The 19,541-nt window shown below is 42.3% G+C and overlaps 1 long non-coding RNA gene across 1 annotated transcript; it reads right to left on the reverse strand.

Moving 5' to 3' along the window:
• Nucleotides 1–347: 347 nt before the first annotated feature.
• Nucleotides 348–19,293, reverse strand: LOC121069111. The gene is made up of 3 exons (XR_005819272.1): nucleotides 19,198–19,293; nucleotides 5,385–5,511; nucleotides 348–4,476 (listed from the first exon to the last, which is right to left on the reverse strand). It is a non-coding gene; the product is annotated as an uncharacterized LOC121069111 (long non-coding RNA).
• Between the last annotated feature and the right edge of the window lie 248 nt (nucleotides 19,294–19,541).

Genomic DNA, 19,541 nt, shown 5'->3' on the forward strand with positions numbered 1-19,541 from the left:
AAGATTAAGTTCACCACTGTTGTCAGGAGGAGGTATGTTTGCACACACAATTTAGAACTATAGTCCAAGAGCTAAAATGATGAAGCTCTCTTTCTCACCACTACTTTCTTTCTGAAAGAGCTAAAATCTCATAGTCACCTTGCTATACTTGTCCTCATCAGTATCAGATCATGAAAATTAGCTCTAAAAGTTAGCCTGTCCATCATTATATAGCACATCTCTCCATAAATATGCCAGGAACTGTTGCTTGAAGGGTTTTTGTTTGTTTGTTTTAAAGATGGGAATTTTCCTGCACAAAACCTTTTCTTATATTGCCCTTGTTTTCTCTTTTTTTTTTTTCCAGTTCATCCTTTAGTGTGACTGCAAAGGTGTGGACCTGTCTATGGATTTGACTCCTCCATCACTGTCCTATCTAGAAAAGCTACCAAAAATAAACAAGGATTTGCAAATGACAGATTCTGAAGTGTTCAGTGTTCCAATGACTCGATAACTTTTGTAAGATTTAGTATAACTTCTGTAGTATTTCAAAACAAAAGACATCTTCTTGATAGAGCTGAAGAAAAACTTCACTGTCTTGCCCAAGCTGTTTATTTTTTTCCTTTTTTTTTCCCCCCTCTTATCTGACGACAGCAAATCCAGTTGAACAAATTCTTGGTGTTGAAGAAAAATCAAAATACATTTTGATTACTCCAAGTATTTTTAGTTGGGGGGTGGTGAGGGAGGTCAAAGTCTGTATTTGCTGGAATTGTTTTAAATAATTGATGTGCATACACCTTATTATTGGTTCTTCTCACCTCTGCAGAATAAACACTTCTGATGGTGTATTACAAAGGGAGCATTTCTTTCCTTACATCCTGTCTCCCGTTTTCTGCGCCAAAATCTGCTCTTCGGTAACCTCTGCAGCATATTTCACATTGCACACTGACTCAGCATCCCCTGCCTCAGCAAGTCCTCTGCATGGCAGATCCTTTGGGACATACAGTGCCATCAGCCCCATCCTTTGCCTCCCTTCCTGTCCCCCAGCTCCCAGGCAGGCAACATTAATCCAAGCAAGCCTGCTGCACACACGTTTGTTACACTGCAGAGCACGCATCTATGGGCCTGCCCTCCATGAGAGGTGTGGATATTCAGCTCTGTAGGTAAAACAACCCCATGGAAGTTCTTCCCCTAATTATCACACCAGGCTTCTTCACTGCTTTGCTTGAGGAGTCTTAAAAGGGCCTGATTTCAGCTGATGTAAATTGCCTCCAAGGTGTCTCCAACTGTGCACTCAGAATTACAAGATACTGAAGGTTTTTTTTCCCTTAAAATATCATAATGCTTCTACTTTTTATTATAAAATATTCATTTGTTTTACAGATCTATGTCAGAAAGAGGTTTAATCATATCACAGGCAAGAATTCTTAGTGCAAACCTTACAGAATAGCAAACTACGCCTTGCTAGAGCTTTTACCGTTAAGCAAATTAGAAATGACATTACAGACATCTTAATACCAGTTTTGGCTTCTTTCCGGATCTGTTTGATGCTTTCAGACAAGGGAGACATGGTAGGCAAAATTTTCAAAATATTTTCAGGCTTCAAGTCTGCTTTTCAAAAACGACTTTTAGGCCCTCAGAAACCAAGAAGTGATTGGCTTTCTATCATAATTATTTGTTATCAATTGAGTCAGACAGCTAGGCTCTTTTAAAAGCTCTCACAGACATTTTGCCTGTCTGCTTCTTTAGATCCCAAATGCCTTTATACATCTAAATGAAGAGATTACTGAACAAATGTAGCCAGTTTTTCCTGTCACTCACAGATCCCTGTCCTTTCCTGGCCATGTTTCATTTTTCCTCTGTATTCCCAGGCTGGAAAAGGAAGCCATGTGGAAATAACCAATGAAACCCACCAATAAACCTGAACAACACTTAAATCTTCACCTAAAAGAGAAACCTTATTTAATATAAGGATAGCAGAGTTCTCCCCATCCCCAGCCCCCCTCAGAAAACAACCAACCAACCAACACAAAACAAAAAAACATTACTATATAGAGGAGTTCTTCATAAGAATTTACCATTTCTATTACATTCATTATGCCTTGCATTTTCCCTTCTAGCTTCTGGAATCAGATTATTCCCTCCCAGACAAACAGAAGCCTGGAAGCACTAAATAAAGTTCTGATGTCATCCATTTGTAGAAGGGACTCTTTCTGTATGCAGGTCGTGAGAAGAGAGGAAGACCACTTTTTCATGTATGTAAATATCCAAATTCCAGTTAGAAAATGATTTATAGAATTACAGAAATGAATTATACATGTAATTTATACTCAAGTTCCCATTCATGAAGAATTAACTATTTCCAAGGGAAACTGGATTGATATTTGCATTTCAGTCAGCTGCAGCTGTTCAGCGAGGAGAAAAAGAAAGACATTTAAAATATCTAAATAAACCCATAACTTCCACTTTTCATTTACAAAGCCATTTTTCCTGATACAGCTAAGTCTAATCAAACATGGGCTAGTTTTATAGTACTCCTATTTCTTCTGTAAGAGGACTGTGACATGTTAATATACAAATCTGTTTTCACCACAGAAGGTCAACTAGCTTTATGAGCTGGTAGTTAGAATTATCCTTGTGGGTTTTTTTAGAGGTTATTTTCAGCCAGAGGAAGGTCAGCAGTGGGTGGAGTGGGATTCCTTAATCTGTCTAACTTGCAATTCCATAAAAAATCTATGGGGGTTCAAAAACACACCCCATAATTTGGGAGATAATTGCACGCCATTCAATTGACTTTGTACTTACTACTTTTCTAACTCTGGCGTACGCTCTGCTGTCTTGCAGAACTTATCTGTAAGCCACATTCCCTGTTGAGTAATTTAACTTCCCTTCATAGTATGATCTGAATTACAAGAAAAAGCTGGATATCTGAGAAAATGAGTTCTTACAGAACTTACTGCGAGACAGACATTTATTTATAGAGATTTTCTTTAATATTTTTTGTTTCTGTGTTTGCCTAGGCCAGGGAATCATCTCAGTATTAATCTGCGTGCCGTCCAAAGACGCACAGTTCCCAGTAACATCAATGACAATTTGATGTTCTCATGAAGGAGAGAACAAACCCACCAATAGAAAGTGTTGTTTAATGACACCGTAGTTACAGCACATCTTCCTGCAGAGCTTTGTGTAATCACACCAAGTAAGCAAAGAAAAATTGTTCTGCGACGTGAAGTGCTTAAAATTTCATAAGCAATCCTGTTTAAATAAAAAGCAAAAATCACCTTTCAGTTACCCCATCTTGACTAAGGGCTGGAGTAACCTCATGATTTTATTGATATGAAATTCCCCCTGCAATACATAGCCGGAGAGAAGTTGAGTTCAAGATCCAGAGCCAAACTCACTACTGCTCACTGCTAGGTAGGGAACCCATGCCTACCAGTGGCTCGAGGCACATCTCAAACCACACACCACAAACTCAGGGGTTAGAGGTTCTACAGTTACTGCTGTGGATATATTCAGAAGTCTATGTCTGTTATCCCCCCTCACGGTACCCAGATGAAAAGTCACCAGAGCAGTTGCTTGCCACTCATCTAAATCCATGGACTGAACTTGGATTCCCTCCTGAGAGGCACTGGGACCTCTGATCTGCTCCACAGGACTGAGAAGGAGGTTGAAAGCCTCCAAAGTTACAACATCGACTGTTATGAGAGATTTCTATACTGCACCTGGCAGTAAAACTTGGCATGAACTGAAGCAAGGGCTTTTTATACGGAAAAATAAAAATGTGTATTGAAAGAGTCTGCTTATATTTGTTTACTGTGTGGATATACAGGCCTCATGAATATCATATTTAAGGAGAAAGTTTTCTGTCATAGCTATTTGCTGTTCTCTCTCCTCCTAAAAGTATGCCTTCCCTGCTGTACTGCAGCCTGCTTCCACTCCGGTTTTCTTCCCTACCCACTCTCCTCAGGGCTGCCTCTCACCACCAATATCTACTATTTTACCTGTAAATCCAATAGCAACTGAGTTCGTGTCTGTGCTAATGTCTTATGCTCCTGGCCTTCATAGAGGAAAAAGATCACAACTCACAAGTAGGCAACATCTTTCATTTAATAAACTATATACACTTTAATTACTTTTAAATATCCTAGTTAACTAAAATACCACACATCAGGAGCATGATGAGGCTTTCCATACTTTTGCTATTTCTCAGGTGCCCAGCCCTAATTCAGGGAAGCCACCTAGTTATAAAGCAAGACAGAGTTGGATGGCACCATGTGTAAATCTGCCATCATTAAGTTGGGAGTTGTAGTTAAATTTTAAATTGTCATCTTAAGCATGAAGAACATTTTTATGTATCCCGGTTCATCCTCTGCAGACTTCAGTTATTTCCAGTAACTGCCACACTGAACACACTAAAACTCGTCAGCTGCTTGGAAGAGAGAGTTGATCCTGGAGATTTAATTCCCTTCAATCTTCTTAAAAGATACTATCCAACACCTGAAGATAAAAACATTGCCAACTTAGGGAGATACAGGGAGGCAATCTGAAGCAGCTGAGATGCTCAGAATGGACAACACCTTTGCATAACACTAAAACTCATATTTCCAAAGGTTAGATGCATGGCCAGGAAGCCACCTCTTTTCTTTCCATTGGTGTTAGAAGATCTGGCTGAAGAAGAGGTATTTCACAGCTTTCCTAGACTGCTGTCAGAAGCTATACTGAAAGTGCTATAATATAGACCATGTTGTAGTGGTCTTTCTAAAGTCCATTTCGCAGGAAGCATTTTTTCCCCATGCACATATGGGACAAGCTGAGACGGAAAATTCTGACAGACACGTTTCATTGTGGTGACATCTTGCATCAGCGCTTTTGCTTTGGCAAGGAAAACATCTGTATAACGAAGAATTTTTATGACCAGGGGAGCCTGCTAGGAGCTGTAGTTTTTAGCACAGATCCTAAATCACCATTTCTGTAGTGCTGAAGATTTTTATCTTTTTTTCCAGCATGGCTCTATATTTTTCATAAACCCCAAGAACTTTTGTTAAGTCTCTGCACATCCACTTAATGGAGCCAACTACTAATCAGGCAACAAGGTGACTTGTCCAACAGGAGAAATCATCCAAAATGAACGAACCTCCCCAATAACAGACACAAAATCCTACTTTTGTGAAGCATTCAGCCCTTGGAGATTTCACCACAGGGCTGCCCTCGGCACAGAGAACACAGCCACCACTGCCTCTGCCTGACCATGAAGACAAGGCTGCAACCTCAGTCATGACATCCAGGCCGAGCCCATGGGAGAAGTGTAGGCAGCAGCCAAGCACCATCGCACAGGAAGAAAAGGATGGCGGCTGAGCTCACCCTCATGCTACACCCTGTGAACCCCAAAATGAACATCTTCACACCTCGGACTGGCTCAGATGGCAACAGTGATCCCCTGGGACCTCCCAATGCAGAGAGGTTGAAGAGTCATTTCAGTTGGTCTCCCACTACAATGTCACTGTTGAAACAACGTTGAGTCAAGAAGCGTGTCTAGAACAGAAATGTAAATCAGAAAAATCATCTGAAAAATATTTGGTGATTTGTGAAAAAGAAAAAAAGCATTTTCTAAAGGGAAATCCTCAAGGAATATAAATGTGTGTTCTCTCAGAGTCTGTGGCTATGTTAATAAAACTTGTCCAAACATCTCACTGGCGTTACACTTCTGACTTGTCTGAAAACTATAGCAATTAGAAATTGTCAGAAAACTACATGCTGTGAAATTTCTCACCCTTCTCTCTGCAGTCACATTGTCGATACACCTAAAGGCACTCAGGATTTGCAATCCATTTAAGACAGATATCGGCACCAGCCATGGATGGACATATCACAAGGGTCTTCATTTGTCTTAGACACCACAAAGACCCCCTCGCATGTGGACCTGTCCATGCCATTTCCACTCAGTCATTATTCATCCTTTTTAAATGAAAAAATGATTTTTGTCCCCTTCAGAAATACCACCCTGAGGAATAAAGCTCTAAGGAGAATGAAGCATTTACCCAAAGCCCACTCTTTACTCTGTATTTTCATGTCTTCCATAAGACATTGATCAAATACTGAGTACTAAAGTAGAAATATCCTTTGCAGACTTGTCTTTCCCATCGACCTATAACACTCGCACATTAAGCACATTTTTATTTTACTCATTAAAGAAGAATAATTCTGGACACTTAACAGTGACACAATGAAGACATAAAATTCTGTAGTGTGCAATAAAACCACTTTCATAAATGCTCAACCCTGAGTACATCCATTTTCTGGCTTTCTCCCAGCGATCAGTTTTGCACTCTTGCACTTTTGATTACCAAACTTAGAGCCAAATTAAAATTATTCATTTGTCCACAGATAATTCCACTTCATTTTGGCTGCCTTTTACATTTGCCACCTGTTGTTATCTTAATTATTCCTTTATAGCTTTCTTGTTTTACCAATAAAAGACAAGTTGAACTCGGGGGCAGACGCCAATCCTGTCTCTGTGTAATAAACAACACAAGGAAATGCTACTGTTTTGCATGTCTGGATTACAGAAATCTCTCCCACAGTGGCCAAATTCCTAGCAGACAGTCCTACCTGCAGAGGCCAAGCACTGCAGAACACCTTCTCACAGCTGAGTAAGAAAGCTAGGAGATTCAGTTTGAACTAGTCGCTTCCTTTGCCACATTGCTAATGATAATCATCATAGTTTAAGGTGTGTTAACAAAGAGACCGTAATGATAGCAAGAACTATTTGAAAAACATAATGAGAAGGAAATGACTAACATATCCTGGAACAGAAAGCCCTTATGTAGAGAAGATTCAGTCTATGGTAAAGAAAAAAAAGTCTTGAATCCCAGAAAAATCTCACACTAAAACGAACCCCCACAATTGCTATGTAAAAGCCCACTTACAGACCTGTTATGCGTGGTGTTTCCCAAATTAATTTAAAAAAAAATCAAAATCATATTCAAGTCCACCCTCACAGCAAGTCTATCCTTTGTGAACTTCATTAGAGGGTTAAGAGTGTGCCTCATTCAACAAAAGCAGAGGCAAGATATTATTTCAGCAGGTGAGAGCAGGAGACAATTCATGACAGTGGGAAGTACCAGCCTTTAAAGGGAATTTAGTGGCAGTCAAATTAGATGTCCTACCTTAAGAGGGACTCTTGCAGGGACTAGATCAGAGGAGCAATTGCCGTTTTAAATACTCGCTATTATTCAATAGCGGTGCTTAAGGAGGGAACTAATTTCAGACGCGAGACAGCCTGATGGAAGCAAAACCAGGTGGGCCCAATGTCACCCAGGATCTCCCTTGCTACGGGAGCTGCTGGGGACCACCAGCATACAATGCCCCACAAGGAGGGAGCAGCAGCCAGAACAGCCCTGGGGGTGTTGACCCAGCTAACAGCTCACAGCAGTTGATTTTGGAGATTCACTGGGAAAGACAAAGCTTGTTTTCTCCAGCAAGCTTCATCCTTTCTAGTGTGAAACCTGTGCTACGTATGCCACTCTTCAATTAGCTCAATGAATCGCACCATCACTCACCAGCTTCCAAAAATAAGCAAAGCCTGTGGGAATCCAAATCTGATTTCAGAAATGTTTCTCTGAAGCCGGAATCATTCTGAGTATAAAAGCATAATCCTATTAGAGTGGCAGAGTTTAAACTCTCTCTTTAGCCGCCAGAACAAATATTATGGCTGGTGTAATGATCAGATCCCTGCCATGCAGCGGTCAGACCTGGTTAAAAATGCCTTGCAGGAGCCTGCTGGATATAGCTGTGGATACAGCTGGGGTGGAAGAGGACCATGGTCAGATCTGCATTTGCAGAATGGAAGAAGAAAACAGGGATCAAAGGAAAAAGCTGTGGTAATCACAAAATACCAATTCACCACGTTCAGGAATAAGGAGTGTAATGCCCTAAAATCCGTTGGCTGATTCCAAGAAGCTGGGATGACTCACGGGTCTTGAGTCACAGGCCACGTAGAAAAATCCATTCAGCTGAATAAAGCTGAATAGAATAAAACTGAAAAATATGGTGATTAGAACTGAAAATAACTGCATGTACTTGGAAAACCAAGTTTCTCAACAGCATGAGCTAAAAGTTATCAGATAGTAAGTTAGAAATGAGTAACACAGATCTCAGAGAGCATTGTGTCCCAATGCAGCTGCAAACACAAAATGCAAAGATATATACAATGCCAAAAAGTACATTTTCTTTGCTTTGTTTCCTTGCAACATTTCTCAGTGGTGCACAATGCACAAACCACACTTTAATTGTGAAATTAGCATCCTAGAATGCTATAGCATACAGCTCTGACAACAATTGCTTGAAAATACTTGACCTGAACTACTTACTATGCTGTATTAGCTACCATTTTTCTCAAGACAGCAGTCTACACATTTTAGTATGGGTTTGTGATATAAATGCATACAACCTCTCTTAAATCTGCATGCTCTCTCTCATACGTTCACACACATTGAATATCAGGTGGACAAAACCACTGTAAACAGTGCATTTACGAGACATGCAAATGAGGTATCTTTACCAACCTCGTCTTCATTTAACGCCATGGATTTCAGAGCATTTCTGTGCAAAGTATTATTTTAAAAACAATAAACAATATTGTCCATAAAGCATTGAATCTATGTAGGCAGCAGGCAAGATTCTTCCCTGCTGTAACTCGACTGGACTGCAATGGAGTCACACAATACACAAATTTGAGCCAGTGTTTCCGAAAAGGTGATTTTCTTGTCCACTGAGGCATTCTGCATTCATCAGAAATAGAAAATACTGCATTTTTCCAACCCAAACCATTCTTTGATTTCCTCCACCCCAGCATGGAGAGCTCTCTGTAACATAAGGCTGGTTTGGACACAGCATTTCTTCCACTTGTCCAAAGATTTTTCTTCTCCCCATTCCTGCAGCATTCCTGCTTCACACAAAGCCCAGCAGCCAGCAGAGGGGCAGGGAGAGCAGATCCGCCCTCCTCTCTTGGGCACCCAGCTCTCAGAAAAGGGTCAAGTGCTGCTCCTTCTTCCATTTCTGCTAATGAAGCTACTCCCACAGCAAAAAGAGGGTCAAAAGCATAAACTCATCACTAATCATAAAATGCTACTATTAAAAGAAAAAGGAGAGTTGGGGGAAGCTTTGCCAAGACGTTAGAATTTAGCCAGATTTAGTTAGAAATTAGCACAGTATTCAAGTTTCTTTCTTTTTACCTCTAAATATCTCACAAATGTTTAACAGCAGATTTCCAGAATAACCTTTCACTTTTTTAGACTTGTTATGATTATTTCTTTACATAAGGGAAGAATGGAAACTAGTGTATATGCATGTATTTTTGCTCTCTGAAAACAAAAACAGGGAGCCAAAAAAACAAGATGGTCCTTTTGCATGTGAGAGAGCAGCTCCAGACTTCCTAAACTTTTGAAAAGCTGGTTACCCTTTAGGTACCTACAATACAACCATGCAAATTTGGGAATTTCAACCACTGGAATTTGAGAAAGACACTTCTGGAGCAGGTCATGGACTACTAAAAAGGTAAAATGAAAATCACCTGTGCCTCATGACATGGGCTCTGAGAAGACAGCTTTTGGGCTGTTTGATTGTGTCCAAATTATTGTATCATAGAATGGTTTGGGTTGGAAGAGACCTTAAAGACCATCTAATTTCAACCCCTTCCACACCTTCTACTAGACCAGGTTGCTCAGAGCCCTGTCCAACCTGTCCTTGAATGCTTCCAGGGACGGGGCATCCACAGCTTCTCTGGGCAACCTGTTCCAGTGCCTCACCACCCTCTGTGTGAGGAATTTCTTCCTTATCTAATCTAACCCCACCCTCTTTTAGCTTAAAACCATTACTCCTTGTCCTATCCCTACACTCCCTGAAGGACACCCTCCCCAGCTTTCCTGTAGGCCCCCTTTAGGTACTGGAGCACCTGAGGAGCACCACTCATTAGGGATCTCCACTTGGACATTCAGCCTTTGACCACAACTGTCTGAGTGCAACTGTACGGCCAACTCCTCACCCACCGACTGGTCCATCCATCAAATCCATGTGTCTCCAGTTTAGAGACAAGGATATCATGCAGGGCAGTGCCAAATGCTTTGCACGAGTCCAGGTAGCTGATGTCAGTTGCTTTTTCCCTATCCACCAATGCTATAACCCCATTGTAGAAGGCCACCAAATTTTTCAGGCACAATCTGCCCTTAGTGAAGCCATGTTGGCTGTCATCAGTTGCCTCCTTATCTTCCATGTGCCTTTGCATAGTTTCCAGGAGGATCTGCTCAGTGATCTTGCCAGGCACTGAGGTGAGACTAACTGGCCTGTAGTTCCCTAGATCTTCCTTTTTCCCTTTTTAAAAATGGAGGTTATGTTTCCTCTCTTCCAGTCAGTGGGAACTTCATTGGATTGCCACAACTTCACACATGTGATGTATATTGGCTTAGCAACTACATCCACCAGTTTCCTCAGGACAGATGTATCTCATTAGTCCCATAGACTAACATACCATGGACAGTATACCATTGCTGGCTGTTACTTTCATACTGAGCAATATGAAATAGATGAGGTTTATGGGGAGAAAATGAGGAAACAAGACTGCCTTGATTGATATTAGTTCAATGACAGTGTGCTGTATGTTAGGAGATCTGCCAGAGGAAACCCTGATTCCTTGGCCAACATGAGCCCATATGGAGATGGATATGGTCCCATGTTTGGAGAGCCATCAGCCATCCACCCCACAATGGGGACCATGACCAGCAAAGAACAGTGCATCACCATCAGCTTCCCTAGAAGGGATAACCAGGAGGACCAGGCTCTGCCATCCAAGCACCCTGCCTGTCTCTGGGTCTTGCTGGTTGGTGTCAACTCCCCCATATTTTCTGAGCCCTCAGGTATGTTCTCCAACCAAAAGTCAGAGTAAAAACAGGTCAAATGATGTACAGCACTGGATTTTAAACTACTTTGGACGGTGGCACCACCTGGCACAGGTCTCCTTTTCCAACCTTCTGGCAATGCAGATGGGACCACTCTCTTGGCAGATATCACAATATTAGAATATAAGTTCACCTGCCAGGAGCCCTGCAGGTGCTGAGTTTGAGAGGTTAAAAATAAGATTCCTCCAGATGCAAAGCTCCCTTGTGTGTCAGCCTTAATTTCCCTACCAGCCTAGTAGCAAAGGAGGCACCTTTAATTAAGTGCAAGACAAGTATGGAAGACTGAGTTCAAGAAACAAGGAGGAATAGGATTATTATAATCCAATGAGACATAATTAAATGCAGAAATAAAAGGCTCTTAGTGGCACAGAACTTGTTAGAGTCTTCAAGCAGATATTTGCACTTTAATCCGACACACTGCAGCTTCTTCAAAAAAAAGAAAGCTTTTTCAAGAAGGAATGAAACAATTACAAATTCATTTGTAAATCATTAAAAAAAAAAAAAGCAAAGTGAGCAAAAATCCATAAATTAACATTACAGCAAAAGCCTGTTCCTCACTGAAAAAAAAATAAAAATCTGACAGCTCTGATGAGATGATGATATTATTTCTAAATCTATATTCTTTAGTGGCTTAATATTAATCTCAACTTACCAGCATTAGAAAACAGAAGAAAAAGAGCACAACTTTGCCTAAATTCATTCATCTCTAGTTACTAATCACCCTGATTGGCCTACTGTACTCGGTGAAATGTAGGCTCCCAGATCTCATTCAGATCTTTCTTTAAGTCAAGAGTATCTCACTGACAGTGGATCAGACCCACCATGATACCTCCTCAGGCCAGCTCTACCTTCCCGCATCCAGAGTTCCAGGACTTCTGTGTGCAAGTGCTAACAGACCCCCATCCCAAAGGCTCCCATCCCACCCTGCTTCCGCAGCCTACACATACTTATAGGATTTGCAGTCAGTCTTAAAACACATTTAAACAGCGGAAAAGACGGGTTCTTGCATGTGTTTCTGTACCACCATGTTGTGCAATACCAGCTAGAGCACAACATAATTTTGTAGGTTTACAATACAATTGACTTCCCATCTTACTGACCACCCCTGCAATGGATTCCAAATTTTGTCTCCTTTTCTGCTTCCTGAAGGCTGCTGTTACCATCACAGTGAAAGTCAGAACAGGTCAGACTCAGAGTAAGAATGTCTTCAATAAGACATGCATGAAGCCATCTCACAGTCAGTCACAAAAATTCATCTCACGTACCTACAGATTTGTGATACAGTTATCAGCTAACAGAACCAGGTAGCCAAAATAAAAAAGGAATAGCTAATGCTGCATAGTACAGAGATAAGGTGAAGGTTATTGTATGGACTAGGGGGATTAAATTTAAATATTATTTCCTCACGTTCACATTTTATTGTCTACTATTACACTTTGAAGAAACACAGTTATGATCTTTTTCCTCAGACTACCCTGATTGTAAAGTTTAATTGTGGCTACTGCTAGAAAGAGATTAATGAATATATGGTCCAAAATGGATCATAACAAAAATATGAATGTCTTGAAAAAGGTAGTTTCTAACTTTATGCTTTTCCGGGCAGAAACAGCTCCCATGATACATCAGCTGCTTTTATTCCCTGATAACAGACAATTTATTTTTAGTAGCTGAAGTGGCTGGATTGGGGAATACAAAGATGCCATGAAAGAGCAACACTTTGCACTGGGAACAGTGATGATAAAGTTTCAGGGAGGCCTCTATGATGCAAGATAACGTTATTTCAAGTAGGCTGTGCTGCGGACCCAAGTTCTATTGGGATCTAACCATCCTGACAAAACAATACACATTTTTAAATCCTTTTTTGCAGGGGGTGAGGGAAGAAGTAAAGGTTGAAGCCAGACTGCTGTTCATTTATTGCCAAAAGCTGTCACTTGTACAGAGCACAAAGCAAATGAGAGCTTCTTCATTCAGATGTGCAAGGAAGATTCTCCAATGAAGGGGGGAAATGTTTGTCATTCCACAGAATTAAACAAAGCTTCAGTTTTAGCCATGCTGTCATTTAAAGTGCGATGGCTCAAATTCCCCCTGCTGTCATGGACATGATGTGGATGCCATTACCACACATATGTGCATATATGTGCTTTTTGATCATGCATCTAAAACTGCATGAAGCAGCCCAGTGTCCCCTGAGCCAGAAATCCCACCGCATTCATTCCACCAGCCTCGGATGAGGCCCTAGGCCAAGACAGTGCCACAAAGAGCTTTGCTTCTGCAAAGACAAATCGAGGGACCACCTGCAAAGGTGAGAATTTCGGGCATAAAACAATAGGAAATTCTACATTCATGAACTTGCAGGTACGTTTTGTGCCTAAGCTCCACCTTTTTTTTTTATTTTTTTTTTTTTGGCCCAACAGCCTCTCCCCTGCTCATGGTGGAGAGCAGAAGCGGCCATCTTATGGCAGCAGTGGAGCGTCTCAGCAGCGTCCCTGTCAGGGCACCAGCCTTCCCACTTCCCGCCCAGGCCCCAAAGGGACGGTCACCTCCACACCCCTCAGGTGGCCCCAGTACCCCTTGCTGCCCACAGGCCCCCCTGCCTCCTGCAGGAAGATCAGGCCCCTCAATACACAGACTTTTTTGCTTCAGAGCCACACCCGACCATCCCCAGCTGGTGCTCAGAGCTGTTGTACACAGGGCTAGAGAGGGCAATTTGACATGCGGTCACCATGTGCTTGTCTCCGTGTCCACAGGGAGAAGGGTTGAAATGAATATGAGAAGAGTAATCAACAGTAATTCTTCAGGAGTCTATCATTAAATTCATCGTTAAAGAGTCCGCAGCTACCTGCCTGCCCAGACACCAGCAGCGAGTTGTGCACACCGCATAATGGCATTTTGATAGACTGCCTTTCCTGCAGCCTTCCCAAGATTGGATTGCATAATTTACACCACCAGCACAGCATCGCCTCTCTGTTATTTGAGCAGCGAAACCCTTGTCCCTCTGTGATTAGACTGTGATTAATTGGATGCTTGCCTGCGGAGTCCAGGTATGCCGATGGGGCCGATTGCCAAGCGCCTGGGACATGGCACAGAGCTTGCTGTCCCCAGCTAGCCAGCCTGAGTGTCTGTGCTGATTCATCCTCCCTCACATACAGTGAGGAAAAAACAACCACCCTTTTTATGTTGCATTTAGGATATAAAGAAGGGGAGGTGATGTCCCTGAGGCAGCTGAGCCCCCTACCCAGGGACACCCTCTGTATCCTACACATCTCCCTCCCTCACCACACATATAGCCATTTACTTCAGAGCCAGACACCAACATCACTCAATATAAGACTGTCACATTTATGAGAGAAGAAAATAATACATATTTTAAAAGCAGAAAGGAGAACAACACACTATCTCCAGGCAGGCTGCACAGAACAGGTCTCAAGCCTGGTGCAGAGCACTTCCTTACCCCTGGCTGGTTCCAGCTTTTCCTTTTAATCCCACAGTTCAACTCTGCCAGACGAAGCGATGCATTCAGCCTCATCAGCAACAGTGCAGGTTTCTGGACCCCTCGTAACACTTTACAGTTTCCAGTGTACACATGTAGAAAAACAAAATAAGGCAATTTCACCAAGTATCAGAAAACCACACACTCAACAGACAGGTTTGTTGTTAGACACTCACAGAAAACACTACTGGCAGCAGCTATTCACCCTATGGAAACGTAGAACACCCCCCCCCCCCTTTTTTTTTTTCCCACTAGCAAACATCATTTTGCTTTCACCAATGCCTTTGCATTTTCTAGCCACATGCCACCCTTTTGGTGAGAATTCTCAGCCTCTTAGCTAGGCAAGGCTATTTTTTTCTTCTTCTTCAAGTCATAAGTCTAATCATTAACAAACATTTATGGTGCTGAGACACCAGGGATACGACAGGGGCATGAGAGCAGCTCTGTCCGCAGATCTTGCCTCAAGGTGGAGGTGCGAGGGCAGGGATGCTCTGGCTGAGTGCTCGCCACAAGCCCAGCCAGGATTGCAGGAGCATGAAGTGAAGCATAAGGACATTGCTGCTACACCTTTGGAAGGCACTGCGTGTGCTGTTACTTCCTTAGATGATGAATGTGGCTGACTTCAGCCAGAAGCACACACTGGCTCAGATCTCCCATTGCCACAGGATGATGCCCTGAAGTTCACTAACCCATCATAGACACGGTTATTTTTTCTGAGCCTAATTTTCACGATAGGGGCAAAAACTTTAGCAGATGCAGCTCAGCGAAAAGCCATGTAGCCATACACATGTCCATTGGGAACTTCTCAGTGACAGGCAATATTTTACAGAGAACCAGGAACCGGGGCACAAAGCTTCAGCTCTTCCCTTTGTAATGCCTTGCCAGGCAAGTCACCTGCTTCTCCACGCTTCACCTCCAGGCTAACCTGATTTACTATCTTTATTGCTGCAGAGCTACGATCACCGGACATGAATTCCTTTTTGACAAGCAAAGACCAAAAAGCACATCAAAGAGAGATGGCCTCTTTTCCAAAGAACACCTGGTTTCTAAGACTTGGCTTGTTAATCGGAAGGTGCACAAAACCAGCCGGCTCATGAACCCTGGGTAGTGCAGGTAATTCAAATGATGAAACAAAGTTTTCTTTCTTCTCCAGAAGCAATTATTTACACAAGAATAAAAAAATAACCTCATTCAGTTTAATGAAACAGCTAAGAAAATGTTAACAAAACAATCAAATCATGAGCTGTATATGCACAAGCATCACTGCACTGTTTTCACTCAGTTTCCAACATATGCACTGGAACAGCAGAAAAAGGAGGCAACGTTGACTGTAGTTTGTTTTATAAAAAGATGCTATGGCATGCTCTGAATCTTTAAAGATCATATGGGAATTCTTCCTGGACAAGCAAGGGAGCAAGAACAAGCTTTGTTTTATAGATGTGCCTTAGCAAGCCCACTCATTTTCTTTTCCTTCTCTAAAAATGCACAGAGGTGAAGGACTTGATGCTGTGCTCGCACTTTGCTCTGATGACTGCTTTCCTCTTTGGACATCTCACTCAACAGCAAGGGGAAGCAACTGGTATGTGGCTCAGCTACAAGTAACACTGAGACTCAAGGAGGTCTTGTTTGTGCAGAGCAATGCAACACTTCAGTGTCCACCTTGCCCCCTTGACAAAATGAACCATAATGAATATGTTTTGTTAAAGGTTATCAAGCTCAAAATATTCCACTTCTTTCATTTGTGCCCTGGTACCTCCTTTACTCATCACAGATCTTCTCCAAAATGCAAGAGGCACTTGCTGATGGAAACAATTCAAGCTTCTGCAGTGTAATTCAGGAGATAAACTGGAGACAAGTGTCCTTGAGCAGGTGGCCTCACTGCTCGCCTACTTCTGCAATATGCAGAGCACATCCGGCAAGCCAGTGCTCTTAGAGCCCCTGCATCTTGAGTGGGAAAAATTCTTCCAAATAGAGGTCTAGTGTTTGCAGAAATAAGGTTAGATAGCAGCACTACAGAAATCTGTGGTACACAGCTCCCATTTTCCATAGCAATGAGGGGGTAATTAAATTTGTTTTTTCTTTTTTCCCCAATATTTCAATACTGAAGCAAATATTGATGAGATTAGTCAAAAAAAGAATAAAAATAAAATCAGAAGTCATCTTTTCAAGATGTTTTTCCTCTTTTGGCATTCTTTCCCTTTTAGCTATCATTCTTGATTTCTCTCCTCCCAAGAGAGAAGAGAGGACAAAAGTAAAATAGGGCACATTAGACTCCCTGCCTCTCTAAACAAAACCCAACCAACATCCCCAAGCTCCTGCCACCTTTTCCCAGAGGAATAGAAAAGAGAAACAGGGCATTTCTTCCTCTCCCATGTCTCCCACGTGCTCCTGATGGAGCTGAGAGCAGCCGGAGGCACCAGCACCGTGTGTCCAGAGGCCAGCCAAGCATCCCGGGAGCTGCCCAGCAGCGTCACCCTTCACAGCCCGAAGGCTCACACCAAAAACTTGCAGCCTCAAAGCTGTTGCTGATTTTTTTTGGCAGGCAGAAGGGGTGAGCTCTTGGGGGCATGTGAAAACCCTGCTTTTGGTTTCACGCTGCCTGAATGTGAATGGCATGCGTCCGTGTCCCTGGGTGGTGCCACCACGGGCACAACCAGCCTGTCACAGCTCAGTTACGGGTTGAGGGTTTAACAGGCTCCCCGACAGAAAGGTAATCTGCAGGAATTTATCGTCATCCTTAGCAGCTGGCGATCAATATACCTGAAGAAGTGTTTTGTATTGATCTCTAAGCTCGTGTATCCTTGTGCTGGCATCAAGACTATATACAAGGATCCAGGGTGGTGTATAAACAGAAAATAAAAGGCAATATGTCTGTTGCGATGTATTGATTAACTCGCTATAAAACTGTTTTGGAAGAGTTATATCTAGGTGCCTGTCCCTTATTTATGTCAAAGGCGTGGTACTTGGGTTGGAAGCACCTTTGATACAGAGATTTTGTATTTATGGAAGACACAGCTTGGGAATAAATAGTATGGCTTGTTTCAGAAAAATCTGTTTGATATCCAGTCAGCTTTCTCTAGCTTTGTTTGGAGGGTGAGATATATTCTGTCTCTGACTGTAGGAAAAAAAAATCTCTTCTCCCCACAAAATAATACTGACGGTTTTGCACTGAAGTACTTGGTTCAACTGTGAATATATAGATGTTAACTGGATATTTTTCCTTCAAAATATGTGTAAGATGAAGCATACATCAGAGCCCTTGGAAATGGGTGCACTGGTCTGTGCTGGAGAAGACTCTACCACAAAAACAGCGCAGCATGCAAGCACCTAGTGCAAGAAAAAAAATCCATGCTGTTATGTTCATCATGAAGTATTGCTTTTACTGAGTGTTTTGCTCAGAAGATTTCACTACATGCCCGCGCTGCTGCCCAAGCACACTGTTTACCCCCATTATTTATGGGAAGCATCTGCTGCTGTTTTCCAAGGGCTTGCAAGCTTTCTGTACATGTTGTATCCCACTCCGCCTTCAGCCAACACATATATAAAAGCTTCCCTAGCCAGAGGCAACTGGAAGCGGATGTCATCTTCTTCCTCTGGGTGTCTTAATGATAAATATCTACCCATATGATACAAGTGATGCTAGTACGAATGTAAAGCCAACCAAAAAGCTTTGCTCCTTTTCAAATCTATGGGATGACAATTCAGTTAGCCAAGTCTTAATCATTTCAGAGGATGCCTGCAGCACACCACAGCAGTTACAGCTTTGTTGCAATAGACCAGAACAGCTGCTGGGGGTAACATGGTGGCAGAAGTGTCTTCCACTAAAATAAATCCATTAGTCTCCCCATTAAAATACCCCTGGAGACAGTCCCATGGCTTCACACAGCTGCTGGTGGTACGGACGCATAGATGTGGTCAGAAAGGAAAGCACCACTCTGGCCATCAAGGTATTTCAAAGCTGATCCTTCACCAGGCAGGCCCTTTCCTATTAGAGATGGAAAACCAGCAGGAATTCACCTGTAGCTATGTACTGTTACACAAAAGAGCATGAAAACAGCATCAGAAGAGTAGATGGATCTATTTGCCTTTCAGTGGTTTATGAAAAACAGAAGCCAAAAATACTCAGAAAAGAGGAATCTTATTTCATTCCACCTTCCTGGACTTAGGCCTTCAAAAGCTGGTTCAGCTTGCTAACAAGGCGGTCATCTTATCACATACAAACTGGCCTTGGCCTTTGCTCTACTCTCTCCACCTTTAAGAGCTTAAATATTCTCACAGTAGGCAAGAACTATGGCTTCTTTCCTCGTTTAATTTATTAAGGTTCAAATGCATTTTCCTCCCCCTCCCCCCTTCACTGCTTAGGCGTACTAGTGACAACTTTATCCTCTAGCAGCAGATTTTACCTCACGAAGGCCTTCAGCAGTTTTTGAGACTACCCGAGCACACCAGGAGCCATGTTCACATGCACATGGGTTCACACTAGCCTCACACTTAGCAGTATAGCTCCTAAATCCACATGAAGCTAATCCTCTTGATAATTGAGCCTCTTTGTTGTTGTTCAATCCTTGCTACACCTTCCACTAGTGCACCTGCCTCAGTTTCCACTATAAACACCCTTGAAACAGAGCTCCAGCCTCCTAATTCTATATAGCACTTGACCTTCCTAAACTAGCCACAGCAACCTTCAGAAACAGCCATCTCTTTCAAATAAAAACTGTATTCCCCCCCGCCACACACTCTCCATATTATATATACAAAAAATAACATAGCATTTACCTTTCTACTGCATACAGCAACCAGCCCTGGTGAAGACAACATGCTCTCCCCCTTCCAGCCCAGGGAATGAACCATCAGGGTGGTGTCACAGGATAATAAAAGCTTTCAGGTGCTATAGTCAGCTAACTTTCTCCTTGTTATAGGCACACATTGTTTTTTTTTAAGCTGTGTTCACCTGTGAGAGGTGGGGAAGAAGTACACAGGGGATCTCAGAGCACGGCATTTCTATACATTTTTTTTTTAATCTATATTAGAAGGGAGCAGGGCAGAGCAGTTATGTGCACAGTTTATGACCTAAAAGCTTGTCATGGGCAGGCTCCATGTGTGAGAGGTGGTGGTTCACA

The sequence above is a fragment of the Cygnus olor genome, chromosome 4 (genome assembly GCF_009769625.2).
Source record: "Cygnus olor isolate bCygOlo1 chromosome 4, bCygOlo1.pri.v2, whole genome shotgun sequence".
Taxonomy (NCBI): domain Eukaryota; kingdom Metazoa; phylum Chordata; class Aves; order Anseriformes; family Anatidae; genus Cygnus; species Cygnus olor.